Here is an 18096-nt window from a genome sequence, read left to right on the forward strand (position 1 = left end):
CTGATTAATGAATTCAAGAAGAAAAATGTAAATGCATGTACTCATCCCAGACCCCGCTGGGTATGTTTCCCTCCTCATCGCCATGTAAAAGAGCAGAGCTTCACCTTCTGAAATCTGAAGAGCTCAAGTAAACAAGCACATCGCTCAGCCTCACACTGGCTTACTTTGATTCCCCGTTGTATCAGTTGTGAAAGACATATAATATTTTGCACTGCTGCTCTTTCATTTCTCCTATCTGTACAATGAGCATGACCAACACAGAGGAGTGAGAGAATAAAGTGGTAAAAAAATGTGGTGCAAGGGCCAGAGGAATATAGTACAGGTCCTATAAACAAAAATAGACTGTACATCGGGGGGCTATGTTTTCCAACTTTATGAAATATAGCCAGGATGAGTGATATTAAAGGTCTCCTATTGTACTGTTTTCATCAATATATTATAGGTCTCAGATATACAAAACATGTCTCTGAAGTGTTTGGCTGAAACACCAAACAGATCATTGCAGCGTCCCATAATCCCCTCTGTTTCAGCCCTGTTTCAAAAGTGCTGATTCTCTGTCTGTTACTTTAGATCAGGGGTGCCCAACCTTTTTTTAACCGAGAGCAACTTTTAAAGTTGCCGGTCTGCCGAGATCTACCAGTCCAAATAGAGAGGCGTAGCCATTACTGACAGCCTACTACCAGGTAAATACACACTTCTACTTGTATAAAACTGACCTTTGTACGATGAATACTTCATAAAATACTGCAGATCCTTTATCTTACCTCTTTCTAATCTACACACATACAAGTATTTAACTGAAGTTACACAACAGTGTTGTTGATACAGAGTTGGAGTTTATTCACACGTCACTACAGTGGGTAATGTTTTCAAGAAACATTGAACAGTGCTGCCACATATGACACAGGGAAAAAAGAAAAGACTCTGAACCCTTTCTTTGCCATTATATAAAAATAGTGTTGCTACAAAAGTATAAATTAGGCTTATTAATAAGACAACTCAGATCTGAAGCTACACAGGAATCTGCTGCAACAGTGCAATAAAAAAGACAACATGAATAGAATCAAACCCTTTTTTTGTTGCATTTTAGTAGATTATAAAAATAAATGCCTTTAAAATAGGATGCAAGCAACACTAGTTTCTTAACCTGAATTGATAATAGACTATCATCAATTTAAACAGAACATATCTTGTGTTTGCATTCTTATACCATTTTGTACAATAATTATAATGAATAAGTTCAAACAAACTCAAACTTACAGCTGATTAATAACGGTATCTAACTTGAGTTTGTATTATATCAAAAACCTGTTGAAATGCTAGTTATTTTGACTGTCCCCCAAAAGCGCGTCAGCAGCCTCCAGGAATGCTTCTTTCATAACTTCGCCGTCTTTGAAAGACTTCATGTGTTTCTCAAGAACGTGACTGACACGATAAGATGCTCTGGTAGCAGCCTTGCTCTTGTTGTTGGGCCTGGTGAAAATGGACTGCTGTGCATTTAGCTGTCCTCTCAGGCCCCTCCCCTTTTGGAGCGTAGGGCAGAATTTGGAGGGAATTCCGTCTCGTAGCGTTTGTGCACTGTTTTGAAATGCCGCTCCTAAATTACCCTTCTTCGATAAAGCCACGCTCGCATTGCAGATGAGACAGATGGACTTTGAATTGGAATAGATACAAAAATAATCATCCTCCCACTCGGAGTGAAAATAATATATTTTGGGCTTTTTTGATTCTGCCATAATTGCGGTCTTGTGTGTGTGCGCGGACTGTCACTCCTGGTGTTGACACGGACAACGTCAGCGAAATAGTGCCCACTGCCCACCAGCCACGCCCCGACACATGGGGTCACGCCGGGCAATCACAAAGCTTTGATGCGTTCAAGTGCGACCGGTCGATCGCGATCGTGATCGACTGGTTGGGCACCCCTGCTTTAGATGAAAATAAGGAGCCACTCCCCACGCCCCTCTGAGAGATATTTGGTTAAAAAGAACACAATGGTGCTCTAGGAGGAGATTCAGGTGATAAGGTGTGGGGGGAGGGTTACCTTGGTTGGTGATTGGCTAATGGTTACACAAGCCAAAACATCATAAAGTGGCCACAATCTGATCAGCTCATTTTCACACAGGTTTTTATATAAATGGATCAGGACAAAAAGTGAGCAAATGTTTTTTCCTGAAACTTTCAGAATCTCTTTACACAGAGGGGACACATGTTGATGTACAAAGGACATGAAAAGTGGATTTTGCATAATAGGTGACCTTTAAAATGGATCCAATATGAATGACAAATGTTAGAAAACACAGCTCTTGCTGGATAAAATAAAGTACATTTGGTTTATATGTGAATAGACCTAGAATTGCAGAGCCTTTCTCCCGATAGGTATAATTTACTAGTTGTGAACCAGTATTATCAAATAATCATCACGATTTGGTGTATTTGAACATTTTGTTTCTACAAATTCCATCTATTTTTCAGAATGGTCAGTGCCAGACTCTACTCTATAAGATACAAAAGTAGCAATTTCCTCCCATCACCAGAATATGATCCAGCACACTCTTCCTATTGCGCACTGCGCTCTGCAGCTGCTGGAGGTTTTGCAATCCATTCTCTATACAGCAACCAATCCATTTCTCAATCTAGTGCAAACTCTTCTTCCTCTCGTGTTCTCCAGTGGGAATGTTATGTCTTCTGAATCAAGCCTGCAGTCATCCATTTAGCTTTTTTTGTTGTTGTCATTGCTACCGAGAGCATTAGTTTGTACATTGAGTAAAAGTTCAAACAGTACACTTTTAGTAACCTCACGATCTAAACGTGATAGTATTGTCTTCATCTCCAGTAGTAGATTCAAAGAGTATAATCAACGGATCAACTGTCGCAGAAGCAATATAAATGATAAAAGCTCTAAAGCAGAGCACGGTCGACCTCTATAAAGCCAAGCACCTTTTTCAGCAGACCACTGGCAGGTGAGCGATACACTTTTAAAAACAATGCTTTCTAAACTTGTATCCCTCGAGTGTTTTTGACAGTGGGTGTGATTAACTTCAGGGGTTTTACACAATCTCAATCACATGTAATTTTGTGACAAACTACTGAATGTGATTGGAATTTCAATGAAATACTGGGAATGTGGATTTTCTGAAAAATACACAGTATCGCAGGCATTTCAGAAATAACTAAACCATTTGCACCAGCCGGGGGCATGGTTGGAAATGGGCTTTTTAAATCACAGCTGTCTTCACACTGCATGCCCTGAATCTATTACCATGTACGTTGTCTCAATACAATCCATGTAAGTGATTTGTACCATTCAGTTGGTTGATTTGGGCTTCTTTAAATTTGAAATTTGCAAACGACTCACGTTAATGTTAACTGATTCACTATTAGGGTAGGTTTTCTGCACTAGTAGAGTGATGTCTTCATTCAATCTGAGAGCACATCCTCTAGCACGGGAAATGCCACAGATGCCAAGGAGGGCAGGTTTTCATTCCAGAGTACACTGTGTATTTCACGGATCAAGCTATTTTCAACCAGAGAGCTGCAGCTAAGTCTCTGCGTGATTAGCAAATCAGAGGATACTCTCCCTAAGTTTCTTTAAGAGGTGTTCGGTCTGAACTTCACATGAATTCTAGAGGTAATGTGGTTGCATACAAGGTCAATTTAAAGATGTGAGAGAACAGGGGGAAAAAACGTGGGAAGTTTTAAAATCAGTCTTGGGTCTACATACTGTACTGTAGCATACCATATACACAATAAGGTCAGCTAGAAGAATACGTTTCTGCTGTCATATCCACTCGCCACGGCTAACAAATACAAGCTACAAGAAAAATAATCAGTTGAGTGGTTACATCAGTGTGAAAAATAGTGTCATTATTTTAAATTTTCTGTCGTTTTTTTTTTTGGTTTGATAATTCCATTTGAAGTCCAACTATGCAAGAGTATATGTACTCTACTATAACACCTCTTGTTGTTAAATACCAACTAGGTGCAATATGTGCTGTTAAAAACTATGCAATATATACCTGGCTGCTAAATCCTTAGAACTGTTACATGGTGTGTATTTTTTTTAAATGTGTCACTTTTTTATTATTTTTGTAAAATATGTAACTTTTTTATTATAATGTGTTCTTTTATCTTAAGTACTTTTTTTGTATGCATGCTTAGGTAACATTAAGCCAGTGGTTCTCAAAGTGGGGGGCAGAGGCATGACAGGGAGAGACCAGGAGGAAAACTGGTTAAAAAAAGAATAGATAAAAATCATAATTTGAAAAATTATTGATTCGAAAATAATTTGATGCAGTACAGTACTATTACGTCTGGGTCTCTGTGTTTCATTAAAGCTCGGCTCTGTGTGTGTGTGTGTGTGTGTGTGTGTGGAACGAGCCATTTTGTGCGCGTAAGAGAGAGAGAGAGAGAGAGAGAGAGAGAGAGAGAGAGAGAGAGAGAGAGAGAGAGAGAGAGAGAGAGAGAGAGAGAGAGGGAGCGCACCGGCACCGGCGATCGTTGTTGTTAGCTTCTGGTGCTAGCGAGCTACGCTAACGGATATAAGGAGTTTTTTCAACAACAAGGTGGAGGAGAGTCCTCTCCTGTCAGACTGACGGCCCGTCTACACTACAGGCGTCAAAAAATGCTTTCAACGCTTCGCCCATTCATTTGAATGGGGTGACGTAGGATATTTTCAAACTTCGCCGAACTGCATTGTGGGTAGCATGGCAAGGCGTTGCAAGCATCGCGAGCGTCTATCGGCGTCAAAAGTTGAACAATGTTCAACTTTTGAGGCTCGATGCTTGCTCGAAGCTGGCGTCAGCCAATCAAATCCCGTTTTTGCAATTCCCGCCAGTACAAGCGCTAGCCAATCAAACCGCGTGCAAGCTGGGAGAGCCAGACCGCAGTTCATTTCCTCATATTCCAAACGAGAAATTACGGTAGCAAATCACCCGGTTCTTTCCGACCAGAACTATTTACCGGGATACAAACCGGAGGAACCAGGCATGGAGGGAGGTGCAGAGACAGTGGGGTGAAACTGGTAGGTTTTCGCCTGTTTGGGGATTTTATATCCAGTTTACTTCGTTTTAACATTGCTATTGCTTTGTATGTCGGGGGCGGGAGATTCATGTGATTGGTTGTTGGTCGCGTTGCTCGCAAAAAATCGCCAAGCTTCAGACACGCCCAGCTTCAAGATTTTTTGATGCCTGTACGCCCCGTCTACACTACAGGCATCAAAAAATCTTGAAGCTGGGCGTGTCTGAAGCTTGGCGATTTTTTGCGAGCAACGCGACCAACAACCAATCACATGAATATCCCGCCCCCGACATACAAAGCAATAGCAATGTTAAAACGAAGTAAACTGGATATAAAATCCCCAAACAGGCGAAAAATAGTAATAGAAAAATAGTTCTGGTCGGAAAGAACCGGGTGATTTGCTACCGTAATTTCTCGTTTGGAATATGAGGAAATGAACTGCGGTCTGGCTCTCCCAGCTTGCACGCGGTTTGATTGGCTAGCGCTTGTACTGGCGGGAATTGCAAAAACGGGATTTGATTGGCTGACGCCAGCTTCGAGCAAGCATCGAGCCTCAAAAGTTGAACATTGTTCAACTTTTGACGCCGATAGACGCTCGCGATGCTTGCAACGCCTTGCCATGCTACCCACAATGCAGTTCGGCGAAGTTTGAAAATATCCTACGTCACCCCATTCAAATGAATGGGCGAAGCGTTGAAAGCATTTTTTGACGCCTGTAGTGTAGACGGGCCGGTAGTGTAGACGGGGCGTGAGAGACTCAGTGAACTAAAGGACTCTCTCAGTTTTATCTCAGTGGGTCTCAAACGTTTTGGTCATCATTAATGTAAACAATTATTTCCGAGGCACACGTTTATATGATCATTATAGTTATACAAAAATAAGAGAATACATTAAAAACAGGTATGAAATACTATAAGACAGTAAACAAAGAATAAAGTTTAAAAGGGTGATTTGTAAAATATCCATAAAGAAAAAGTAAATCTGTTAACAGTTCTGTTTCAAATGGGTGTTAAGAGAGGTATCCATAGATCTCTTCATTTTGCTCTCAAAGAGCACCAGATTGATGCTTTTAACTTCAATATTTAAAAATAAATCTTCCCGGGGGAGCTTGCCCCCGGACCCCCCTACGTGAGGTCCACACACCACCTATAAAAATGCCGTGAGCTGATTATCGAGCCTTCATTGTAACAGTCGCGGGTACACTGTGTATTTGCGTGGGGATTGTTGCAGTAGAAAATTCCATTGTAGCGCCCGGTACATTAATGGGAATCCCTAAATGTTTGAGCACCCTCTATGAAACGTCAAGCTACCCCACAGCACCCCCAAAATAAATCTCTGGCGCCGCCACTGAGACTGACTATTTGTGTTGGGGGGCCCCGACAGAAAAAGTTTGAGAACCACTGCATTAAGCTGTCTTTGGCTCTTTTCTGCTGTAACAATGTACATTTCCCCTCTGCGGGACTATTCTGATATCCATCATATCTAGCACTTCAATATTTCCTATATGACATTAGCTCACATGCTTGATATCAAAGGAGGCATCATTCCTAACATAACAGTTAGGAAGTCTGGAGGGCAAGAACACGTCTGAAACATTTCTTAATCCTCTTCTTCTCCGTCTTTACTTTCACATTATGTGTTGTTGTGACTGTGTCATTATGCAGCTGCCGTATGTGTGTTTGTGTCTTTACAGATGTGAAGGCTTAGCGGGGTTGCTGACCACCTGGTGCTTGACTGGCATGTTTGCTGCGCAGCAGGTAGCATCGGCACGTCTCCAGTGACATTTTTACACAACCTTGTTCCTTTTCATACAAGTTCACCTGCCTCCCTTAGTCACTTTATAATATGCTTTGATGGTAAAGGACATTATCAGAGGATTACAAAGTCTGTAACAGCAACATTAATCAGTGGTCCAGGGCAATTGTGTCTTTAAGTGATAATTGTAACTAGTAATTACGTTTTCTAATGAGAATTGTGCATGCAATCTGTAATTGTTTGTTTTTTCCTTAAGGTGAATTAGTATTGTTAATGTGGACATCACAGAGATTCTTATTTATACTTATGTAGGGCTTAAAAGTCTAAATCTATAATGTATGATTGTGATAGCTATGGTGTCTATGTCGCTGTGTGTGTGCTACATGAGTGCATGTGTGTGTGCTTTAAACCCTTGAGCCATGAGAGCTTATGGCTCTGAGGGCCCAGCCCCTCCAATTATAACACGTTAAAGGCAGAATTCTCTTTACTTCTCTCCGCAGGGAACCGGTGGAGAAGCCTTGTCTAGTTTCTCACTCTACCCAGAGTAATAATTACCTGAGATAATTACTTTCCTCTCTCAAGCAATTAATGCCAATTCCGGGGGCAATGGTATGGGACTCAGGCGGGGACTGAGGTTATGCACACGCTCAGACATTAACAGCAGGGAGCTTTGATTTCCCCTTAACTGTCTTTATTAAACACTTTGAGACATTAAACCTTAAGTCATATCAAGCAGTGGTACATGCATACAAACACTTGTGTTGTGGGGGGTGAAGTTAACTATTAGAGAGCAGTAATGTTTAGCAGACTGATCATTTAATGATCAAGAAAAAAAATATCCAACTTAACTTAAGAGTTGTCAGAAAAAGCTGTTTTCAGCGTCTTAGGTATATCTTCATCATCTAATTTCATATTAAACTGAATATCTTTGGGTATTTGAGTGACAAAACAAAACATTTAAAGATATCACCTTGGACTTTTGACTTTTAAAATTTGTATTGACCACAATATCAATGAATTAAGAAAATAATCAGCAGAGATGAGAACAACTGTTAGTTACAGTTCTAAAAAAATACTTAACGAAAGAACACTTGTATGTTCCCGAGAATGAAACCATAGCACTCATACACTTCGACAGGTATTCAAAAAATAACAAAAAAACAGCTATCTCTGACTATGATTTTTCCATTAATGACAACCCTTCTGACAGTGTCACACGGACCAGCGTTCAGATGAGTGGGATCAGGATCAAAACCATACACGGCTGTTTCTGATCCTGCTGTGTGTTTGTGTGTGTTAGTGTGCGTTTGTGTTTGCAAATGCACACGTAAGAATAAGCAAAGCTGATAGCCATCACATGCAGCTGCCACCCCATCGTTCTCGGGTGCCAGTATCTCATCATGGGGTATGCAAAACATTGTAAGAGAGATAGAAAGACACAGCAGGGAAAGATGAACCCCCATCTCATTGTACGGCAGCGGATCCCATCAACTGATTAGTTATTCTAATTCTTGTTTTTTTATTCCCTTATGGAATGGGCTGTTAACAATATGGGCTGCTAACAATGCAGCAGGTATATGAGCAGGAACCCTGTTTTGTAAGCTCTGCATAATCAGTGCGTTGCTGCTTTTTGAAAGTTGTTTCCCTTGAGACGAACTGTGTGCATTGACGTGTTTTTCATATTCATTATGCAACGTTATCATGCGTCAAAAATTGGTATAGTATGGTTTTCCGAAAGAACAGATACTATAGAATACATTTCCTTTTTGTTTTCTACTTCAGAACTTTGCAACCTAAATGCCGTTATCTAGAGATATCTATAAGCAGTGGTTAAGAAATAAGAAGAGTTTTGTTTCTATTAATTAGGATATGTATCTATGTATTATAGACATGGATGACAGCAGCATTTGTAGTATACAGAGCAATCCAAGCTATATTTAGCATACTTTACAAAATAGTGACTACTCAGAAGCAGATGTATTTCCATACAATTAAAAACTGCATTAGTCCAAACAGAAAAGGATATTCTAACAAACAACCCTCAAGTGTCTTTGTATTATTCATATGAAATTGGATATTAGCAAGGAAAAACATGCACTCGTTATAGTGACAGTGGACCCTGGATGAGATAAACAACCATAATCAACAACATAAATTATAAAGTGCACTCTTCAATGTCATAATCCACAGTAATAACGTGCAGAGAGTGCAAAAAGAAGGCAATTTGATCGTAATGACCCTTTTACCTTTCCTCTGTGCAGCAGCCATTAGGCCAAACATTTCATTTGGGGATAGAATATGTCAAGATGTAATGAGAAATTTAACTGATGCCTTTAATGCTTCCCAGAGGATCTTTGTCCATTTTGGTCATTATGCATTTGCTAAGCCATCAGACATTGTATAATGTGAAAGAGTATAATACACGACACCACATGAATGTGGTCATTATTGCTCCCAAAATGTAGAAACATGCCATCACCCTGAGGTCAAACATCACACTCCTACTACCAATCTCTTTCTTTTTCGGTTGTTCGGAATCAGAATCAGAATATCTTTATTTCAATCAGGAGAGACGTGATGTATGAAATACATGTTTATTACCGGGACACATAATATGAATGAATAGTGATTGACAGATTGTAACAAGTGAATGAAATGGTGTTTGGCGATTAGGCCCCGGTTTGTAGGATGATCATTCAGGAGGGGAAAAACCCCCTCCCGGGGTCTAGACACTGGTGGTGGTGATAAGTAGTTCGGTCTGGTCTGAAGGGAGAAGGTTTTAGCTTGGCCCTGTATTAGGAGACAGGAGGCGAAGGGGTGGAGGAGGGTTGTGCGTTGCCACCTGAAATGACAGCTGACGGAGAGGGAAGAGCAGATTTAAAGGGGTTAGCGGGTGCAATGATAGGCTTGTGAAAATGGGGGGAAGTGATTGGCTAGCTGGGGAGTAACACCCCGGTCACTTATTGAGAGGGGAGAGAGTATTGAGATGACGTGTAACAGACGATATTGGTCTTCCTGATTGAACTTGCGCTGAGCTTCATTAGTCCCACAGAGGGGACATTTGCATCGTTACAGCAGGAAAGAGCCACAGACAGCTTAATGTTACATATGTTAAAAAAAGTACTAAGTTATGATATAAAATAAAAGTAAAAAAATACAAATCCTGTAACAGTTCTTAGGATTTAGCAGCCAGGTATATATTACACAGTTATTATGGCATATGTATATAATAATGTATATATTGCACATATACACAGTGGCAGTTTCTCAATCTCGAGGATTCTGGCTTCCAAGCCAATATTTCAAGGATGCTACGTCATCGAGTGCCGCCGAAGGACTGTTCCAATCTCCAGCATACATGGAATTCCACCGAGGCCGCGTCCTTGGTTTGGGGGTAATTTCGAGGCTGCACATGGGTAGACTTCGCGTCCTTAAAATCCCCACAATGCTTTGCGCACGGACCAATTTCAAAAACCCTTGCGGAGAATGGCTGAACCGACGCAGCACGCAAGCCGTGGCTTGGAAGCATACTTGCTTCTGAAGGAAGTGACTTGGAAGTACGTGACTACCGAGCCAGCATCCTCGCGATTGAGAAACACCCAGTGTTGTTTGATGCCAATGCTTTGGATTGTACAGACAATTGACTGAGAGTCTATTATATGTATTGTTTTGGTTGAGCAGTTTCATTTTACTCATGTTTTATTTATTGAGGATATTTCAATAATTTGATATTCAATGTCCAATGTATACAACATAATACATGAGCTTGCAGGAAGTGGCTCTCAGTTCTTAGAAGCTGCTCATAGCATTCACTTGTGGAAGGAAACAGATTTATGTGAGCTTTGACTGAAGCAGAAAAGATAGCACTACTTTTGCCTCATACGTTTTATCTCTCTGAGAGGTGGTGATTTATCATTGGCATGGTGAGAAAAACCCTTGATTTGTTTCTTTGTTTTATATGGAGTACATTGCTTAATCCCCTAACGTTTTGTACAGTTTATAATGGACATATTGTTTAATTAAATGTGTTCACTAGTTGATACTAAAGCAACTAGTACATGATTTTCATATTAGCATATTGTGTTTATACATGTGATTTATGAGTGCTGCTGTGTTTTCATTAGCTCCTTTCAGCACATGTTTGTAGTGCCTGTTTATTCCCACTACGATAAGCAACGCTGATTTACAAAAACATTAAAAAGATATTTCAAAAGCACAGCAAAAACAACTACAGCCTCTAAACTAACCGAGTGCAATCAATGCCCCTCTGACACTCATAAACAATCAGCTTCATAAATGTCAGAATTATTAAATGCCTCTTGTAGCCCTATCGAACTACAATAGCATTAGCTAAGTGCACCTCATGAACTGGCAAGCCAGTGTGCCATGTAAAACGTGCAATAGAAATGTGTTTCTCTCACACACTGAGTACACGCGTTACTGAAGTTGGAAAAAGGAAAGCACTGCATCAACATGCACACAGGAAGTCACTTAAAGTATCAGGCAGTGGCGAGCCGTCAGGGCCCTCTAGGCCCTCTGTGAGGGCCTAAGATATTCTAAAAAATAATATTTGAAAACATTAAAAAAAAAAGTTTAATATTTTTTTGTTGTTACATTTTTCATTAGTTTTACCAAAATAACTTGATTTAATTGTATTTAAAATAACATTTCCAAAGAAATAAATCCTTCGAATCTGCCTGTTCAGTTTCTGTTGGAATGTGAAGGGTTAAATGCCGTCTCTGCGAGTTATGTGAAGACGGGAGAGCTTGTTGGTCCCTCTCTACATTCACAGAGGGCCAGCTATAGTAACGCTTGGTCTACACTACAGGCATCAAAAAATCTTGAAGCTGGGCGTGTCTGAGGCTTGGCGATTTCTCGCGACCAACAACCAATCACATGAATCTCCCGCCCCCGGCATACAAAGCAATAGCAATGTTAAGATGAAGTAAACTGGATATAAAATCCCCAAACAGGCGAAAACCTACCAGTTTCATCCACTGTCTCTGCCACCTCCCTCCATGCCTCGCTCCTCCGGTTTGTATCCCAGTAGATGAACAGAGACTGATCATACAGCACCGGGTGATTCACTACCGCAATAATGAATTTTCCCTCCATTTTTTTGAATATGAGGAAAAGACCTGCGTAGTCTCTCCCAGCATACACGCGGTTTGATTGGCTAGGCTTGTACTGTCAGATTTGCATACGCGGGATTTGATTGGCTGATGCCAAGCATCGAGCCTCAAAAGTTGAACATTGTTCAACTTTTGATGCCGATAGATGCTCGTGATGCTTGCAAAGCCATGCCATGCTCCCCACAATGCAGTTCGGCAAAGTTTAAAAATCTTCTACGTCACCCCATTCAAATGAATGGGCGAAGCGTTGAAAGCATTTTTCGATGCCTGTAGTGTAGACGGGTCGTAACAAAGCGGCAAACTGTGGGGTAGAGCCGGGAAGCCAATACGGAAGTGCCACACACTGCAGTTCATATATTGGCCGATAGGCGATGGCTGCAGAAAGGAGCAATTTCCATAGACCCCCATGTTAAAATGCCCGATTTTACAGCAGAAAAAAACATGTTTCTACCCCTGGCTCCATACATTTTATTATCGATATAGTTAGATTCCACCTTCATGATTATGGATCTGTGAGTAAATTGTTTTCTAACGCGACCCTTTATATTTATATTAGGTCTTAAAGTTTGTGCATACATTAGGGCGTGGTCACTTTGATTGACAGATACGTGCCTCACTGTCAGCTAACAGCAACTTGTCCAATCTGCTAGGCTACAACCATAGAGGCTACAACGTTAGTTACTGTACTTGATCCTTTAGCTGTGTTCGTGGTGATCGTGCCTGTTAGGGAATATTGTTACAAATACCAGATAATTAAAATGTCGTGCTGTGCGCTTGAATGCAACAGATCTTCCAAGAAGTCTACTTTCAGCTTTTTTCGGTGAGTAAAATGATAATATTATACATGTTAACCCCGTTAGCAGGTGTTTGTGTGCTTGTTAGCTTAGCCTGTTATGTAGCTTATTAGCCAGCTAAGGACGTAACGCTTTATACATATATACAGTTTAGTTTATGATTCAGCCTTGGGTAAGACTTTTATACTATATGGCTATGACGCCCATAATGCTAAACGGCAGCAAATGTTAAAAGGGGTGGGCCGCCGGAGTCCACGCCGCCGAAGCTAACGGGGCTGCAGGGTGCTAGCTCGCTAGCGCGTCCCGGCGGCCGTAGCTAGCACCCTGGGGCTCCGTTAGCTTCGGCCAGCGGCGGAGTCCGGCGTTATAACTGGAGATCAAGGAATGCATCGTAACGCGGACTTGGTTCGCCTGCAGCCCGCTGTAGTATTAGCTAAATAAATGATGTTGAGCAAGGCTTATTAAGCTGAACACCGCCACAATTATTCTGCTATGTATCGGTACTTATTTTATTTTATTAACGTGTGAATGACAAGCATTAAGAATAATACCAAATAGCTAATTATCTTGCAGATTGTCTCGTTTGATTATGAATGTAACGTTTATATAGTGGAACTACACTGTTTTATCAAAACCAAAGTGCCACGCAGTGACTTGGTATGCATGTATTTCAGCAGGAAATGTGCAACCTAGATGACATTTACCAACACAGACTATATAGAAATATTTGTAAAAGTTGTTCATGCGTTACTAAGTGAATATGGCATTAACCCTCCTGTTGTCTTCGGGTCAAATATGACCGATTTACTGCTTTCATCAATCATGTTTTACATTCGATTGATACTGAGAGCATGTTAGCTTAGCTTCTTAGCCTGAGCTAGGACTCGAACATCACGCTCGTTGGCAGCAGGTCCCGCCCTGTCCCGCCTCGGCTCCGCCTCAGCTCCGCCTCTTTGCCCTTATTTGGAGAAGGCGGGAGTTAGACTCTGACGACACCGTCGAGCCGTTAGTGGCCGACTCCGCCTACTAAGGGCTTCACGGCAACTCTGCAGAATCCTATGGGTGACGTCACGGACCCTACGTCCATTTATATATACAGTCTATGGTCGTAACTCAACGAGAGAGTAATGTCAAATGACAGTACAATTGACCAATCATAGGCGGGCTTTATTTTCGCGGACTTTATGACAAGTTCCGCCCGCTGTGAGGTCTATGCAAGTGGTGCAGTGACGCGTCCTAAAGGTCCTAAAACCCGGAAGTAAGCTTCGCTCGGATTATCTCGACAGAAAGCAGTGGGATTTCTCCATAGGATTTTGGAAAATAGCTCGAAATAAGGTCTGTGGAAAACTAACCTGTTAGATACATGCACGTTTTGTTCAGCCGGATCATATTCACATGTCAACCCTACTTTTATTATTTTCGAATCATAAATCTAATCGATAGATTTATAATTAGCATACGTTCGTTCATGATGGCTCACTTCAGTGATAGTGATGACATCATTGTGAAAGTATTAACCGAGTCATTTTCAAGATTGAGTTAAAATGATAAACTGGAGTGGCAAAGGCTCAGCTGAATGACCCGCCATGAAGTGCTTCATCCAAAAGGACAGGAGGATGGACTTTGTGTTTCAGTGATTTGATCATCAAAGGTAGGCCTAAGTCATTTTCAATGCGGGCCGCCGTGCCGACTTAATTCATTTGTAATTGTTGGCTGTGGGTGCAGGGGCGGATCTAGACAAATATTCATGGGGTGGCAAGAGGGTGGCAGGAGATTTTGAGGGGTGGCATCCCCTGACAGAAGTATATGCTGATTTAAATCGCAATCATATCAATCAATTAGGGGTGTAACGGTACACGTACCCGTACTGAAATTATTCGGTACGGGCCCTTTGGTACCGAACGAATATAGCGTTAAACGTAAAAAATTGAGAACATGAAAAACTTTCTGGAAGTAATCTATATCATCGAGTGACTAAGTCATTTCATTGGACGAGAGGCATACTATGAGAGCTGGTCACAGGGATGCGTTCAAATGTAGTCAGTAATTTGAGGAACTGTCGAAATGGCGAACGCAGATAAAGTTGAGCTGAAAATCCTCCAGCATCATTGAAGTCTCCGGTTTGGGAACATTTTGATTTCGCAATTACGTACAAGGATGAAGGACAAAGACAGGTGGACCGAACCAAAGCTGTTTGTCGGCAATGTTCAACTAACATTGGTTACGCGGCTGGCAATACATCACATTCATTTGAAAAGGCATCACCCGAATGTGAATATCACCGGTACCAAAAGAAAAAAGACTGAAGTGCAAACCCAACTCCCACTAGCATTTAAGCCTCCACCACTCGCAAAAAGTTCAGACCGAGCCAAAGCTATTACAAACGCCAAATATCCTTATGTTGCCATGTTAGCAAAGCGCTACCTGGCTGTATCTGCTGCCACTGTCCCTAGAGAGGGTGTTCTCCACAGCAGGAGACATTGTTAGTGCCAGCAGATCTGCCCTTTCAGCAAGCAATGTGGACAAGTTAATCTTTCTTTAAACAACATGAAAATACAATGACAAGCAAGTCCTAATGTCAAGCTGGCTGCTTAGGTACTAGTACAGTTCAAATACAGATTATTTCAGTTCATCGAAATGCTGCACCTTAATGTTTATTTTACTATATTTTGTATTTATTTGAATACATTAGTCACAGATTAATAATAATTTAAAAAAAATATTTAATGTTTTGTGATAATTTTTTCTGCTGTACCGAAAACGTACCGAACCGAACCGTGACCTAAAAACCGAGGTACGTACCTAACCGAAATGTTTGTGAACCGTTACACCCCTACAATCAATGTTAACTTGGAAAGCCACAATATTAATATTTTAACTCAATCACATAGGTGATATTATTGTGGCACATCAGTAAAGCCTTACATATAAATATATAAGGTGGCAGACGTGATTTAATGAATTTTAACTGAACAATAACTGAATGAGTTTGTTTCACTCTTAGACCAGCAGGGGTACCAAATCTATGCAGACTGCTGCAATAAGTACATTAATTAACTGTCTCATCGATATTTGTCTGAATGAATATGATACTATTAACAATCATATTATTCCTATCAGCTGTCAATCACTGTTAATAAATAATAATAATAATAATAATAGATTTAATTTGTTAGCGTTTTTACAGGTGCTCAAAGACGCTTTACAGATATAGTGAAGAACTGTTATGATTCACATATTCATTTATTATTGAATAAACTATATTTTTTGGAGGAGTTAATGATGAATGTTCATCAAGATGCTTGCTCACCCTCCTTCAAATTTGAAAAACAAGTAATTATATCATTATTGATATACAGTTACAACCTTGACTTTACATCAGAAAGAACAAACATTAAAGAAGTGACTAACTGCATCAGTTAGGGTTAAAAAAACGTGTATTCAGCTAAAACATCGCTGCAGTTATTATCCAGTGGAAGGTCCTACTTACTTACTTACTGGCCTAGTTAAATCAAAGTGGTTACTTTCTGTTGGCTGGGCAGTGTAGTTTTACACACCGTCTTATTTTACTTTCTCAGGACTTAAAACTGTTTTTTGGGGGCAGACCCCCTCAAAGAAACAAATATATACACGCATACAAGGTCATCATCTTAACAGTTTGTTATTCTCATCGAGTCATCCGTGAGCAGAGCATCAAGTTGTCTATTACAGCTGAATGCGGCGATTACCATTTTGTTCAGCAAAACGCCTCACAAACTTATTAAGATCAACAGCTGTAGTGCGTTTTGATTCAATGCTGAGTACAGCCAAACTTGACATTCTCTTCTCTGTCATTGGAGACCGCAAATACCTCATTCCTTCAGTGCTTGGGTCCGAAAGGCTTCTCGTTTTGCGCCGTCCCCCCGTTCAAGTGAATTCGCCACCAATCATATTTCCACTCTCGAGCCAGGACCGGGGGAGGGGTTACATGACGTGCATCTTGTACTGCATTCACTTGCACTCGGACATTAGAGACTTTCTCTCATAAATGTCCGATGAGCCACAACTTTTCTTTCAAAACAAAGATGCCAACTGGGGTGGCAGCTGGGGTGGCAAGGCTATTGTTTAGGGTGGCAGTTGCCACCCCATGCCACCCCGGTAGATCCGCCCCTGTGTGGGTGCCCTGTCATGATAGGTGTTTATATAAATGGTGTTGTTTTATGTGGTAGAGGGTCGCTGTCATTGATGGGTTTTGCACCCCGGGCCGCGGTCTTGATATTCCACTGAAGTATACGCTGTGACATAATATCTCTTCTTTTTTTCTCGAGGGAAGGGGGGGGTCAGAGGGCCTAGGTATAAAAGTCACGGCTCGCCACTGGTATCAGGAGACATTAAATCCACCAATCTTTCATTCTCACATGTAGAGACAGACACAAAAACACTTTCTGTGAGGAATCTGGGAAGAGTGACAGACAGAGAAAGAAAGAAAGATGTGTGAGGTAGTTAAGAAAGACAGCCTCATACAGGGAGATGGCATTTAAAATGTATAGCTGTTGTTGTTGTTGTTGTTTGTGTGCCATTACCATGAGATTCAAAATGACCACATTGTGCCATCAATAGGGAGTAAATGACAGTGCGTCACCTTTAGAGTGAGCTAGAAACAATACCTGTAATGGCTCATTTTGTCCATGAACACAATGAGCCCATCCTTTAAGGCTGTTTTTGGCTTCTGGGAAGAGATAATGCGCATGTTAAATATTCATGTAATTACTATAGATGAAGAGCCGTTCTTGTGCCGAGAGGTGACATTTCAAATGCCACTCTATAAATCTTCAAGTCTAACCTATAATGCTTAACAGGGTTCTTATTCAGGTTCAAACAGATGAGATGAAATGTAATGATCCCCACAAGAAGAAGGGCCACTGCGACAACAAGTGGTAAACTGATAGAGGAAGCAGGAAGAGTGGAATATAGATTTAAAATGAGAAGTGGTATTTAGAGTGTGGATTTGTAGGAAAATGTGCACAAAGAATGTACCAGGCTTTTCAATTTGGAAGCAGTTTACATACGTTGGTCCTCTTTCTTAAAGATAAATGTATGCTTCTTGCTTTTTGCAGCACAAAATTGTTATGGAAATATAAATGCAAAGACATTTATAGCTGACTTTCAGTCTCCTGATTTGAGAGAGAATCTGTATTAAAAAGAGTGGTTTAAATGATAATGAACTATGAAAAGAACGAGTGAATTTAGTGAAGATTAACATAAAGATATTAACAGTAGAACAATCTTTAGAACGTTTTGCACACACAAACATACTGAATGACATGAGATGAAAAAAAGGGCAAAGTCAAAGAGCATCAGTGCAAAGTGTTTAAACAATAAGTAAAGGGGCTTTTTAGAAGAAAAGGTGATTGTTTTAT

Source organism: Gymnodraco acuticeps, unplaced genomic scaffold, assembly GCF_902827175.1.
Source record: "Gymnodraco acuticeps unplaced genomic scaffold, fGymAcu1.1, whole genome shotgun sequence".
NCBI lineage: Eukaryota > Metazoa > Chordata > Actinopteri > Perciformes > Bathydraconidae > Gymnodraco > Gymnodraco acuticeps.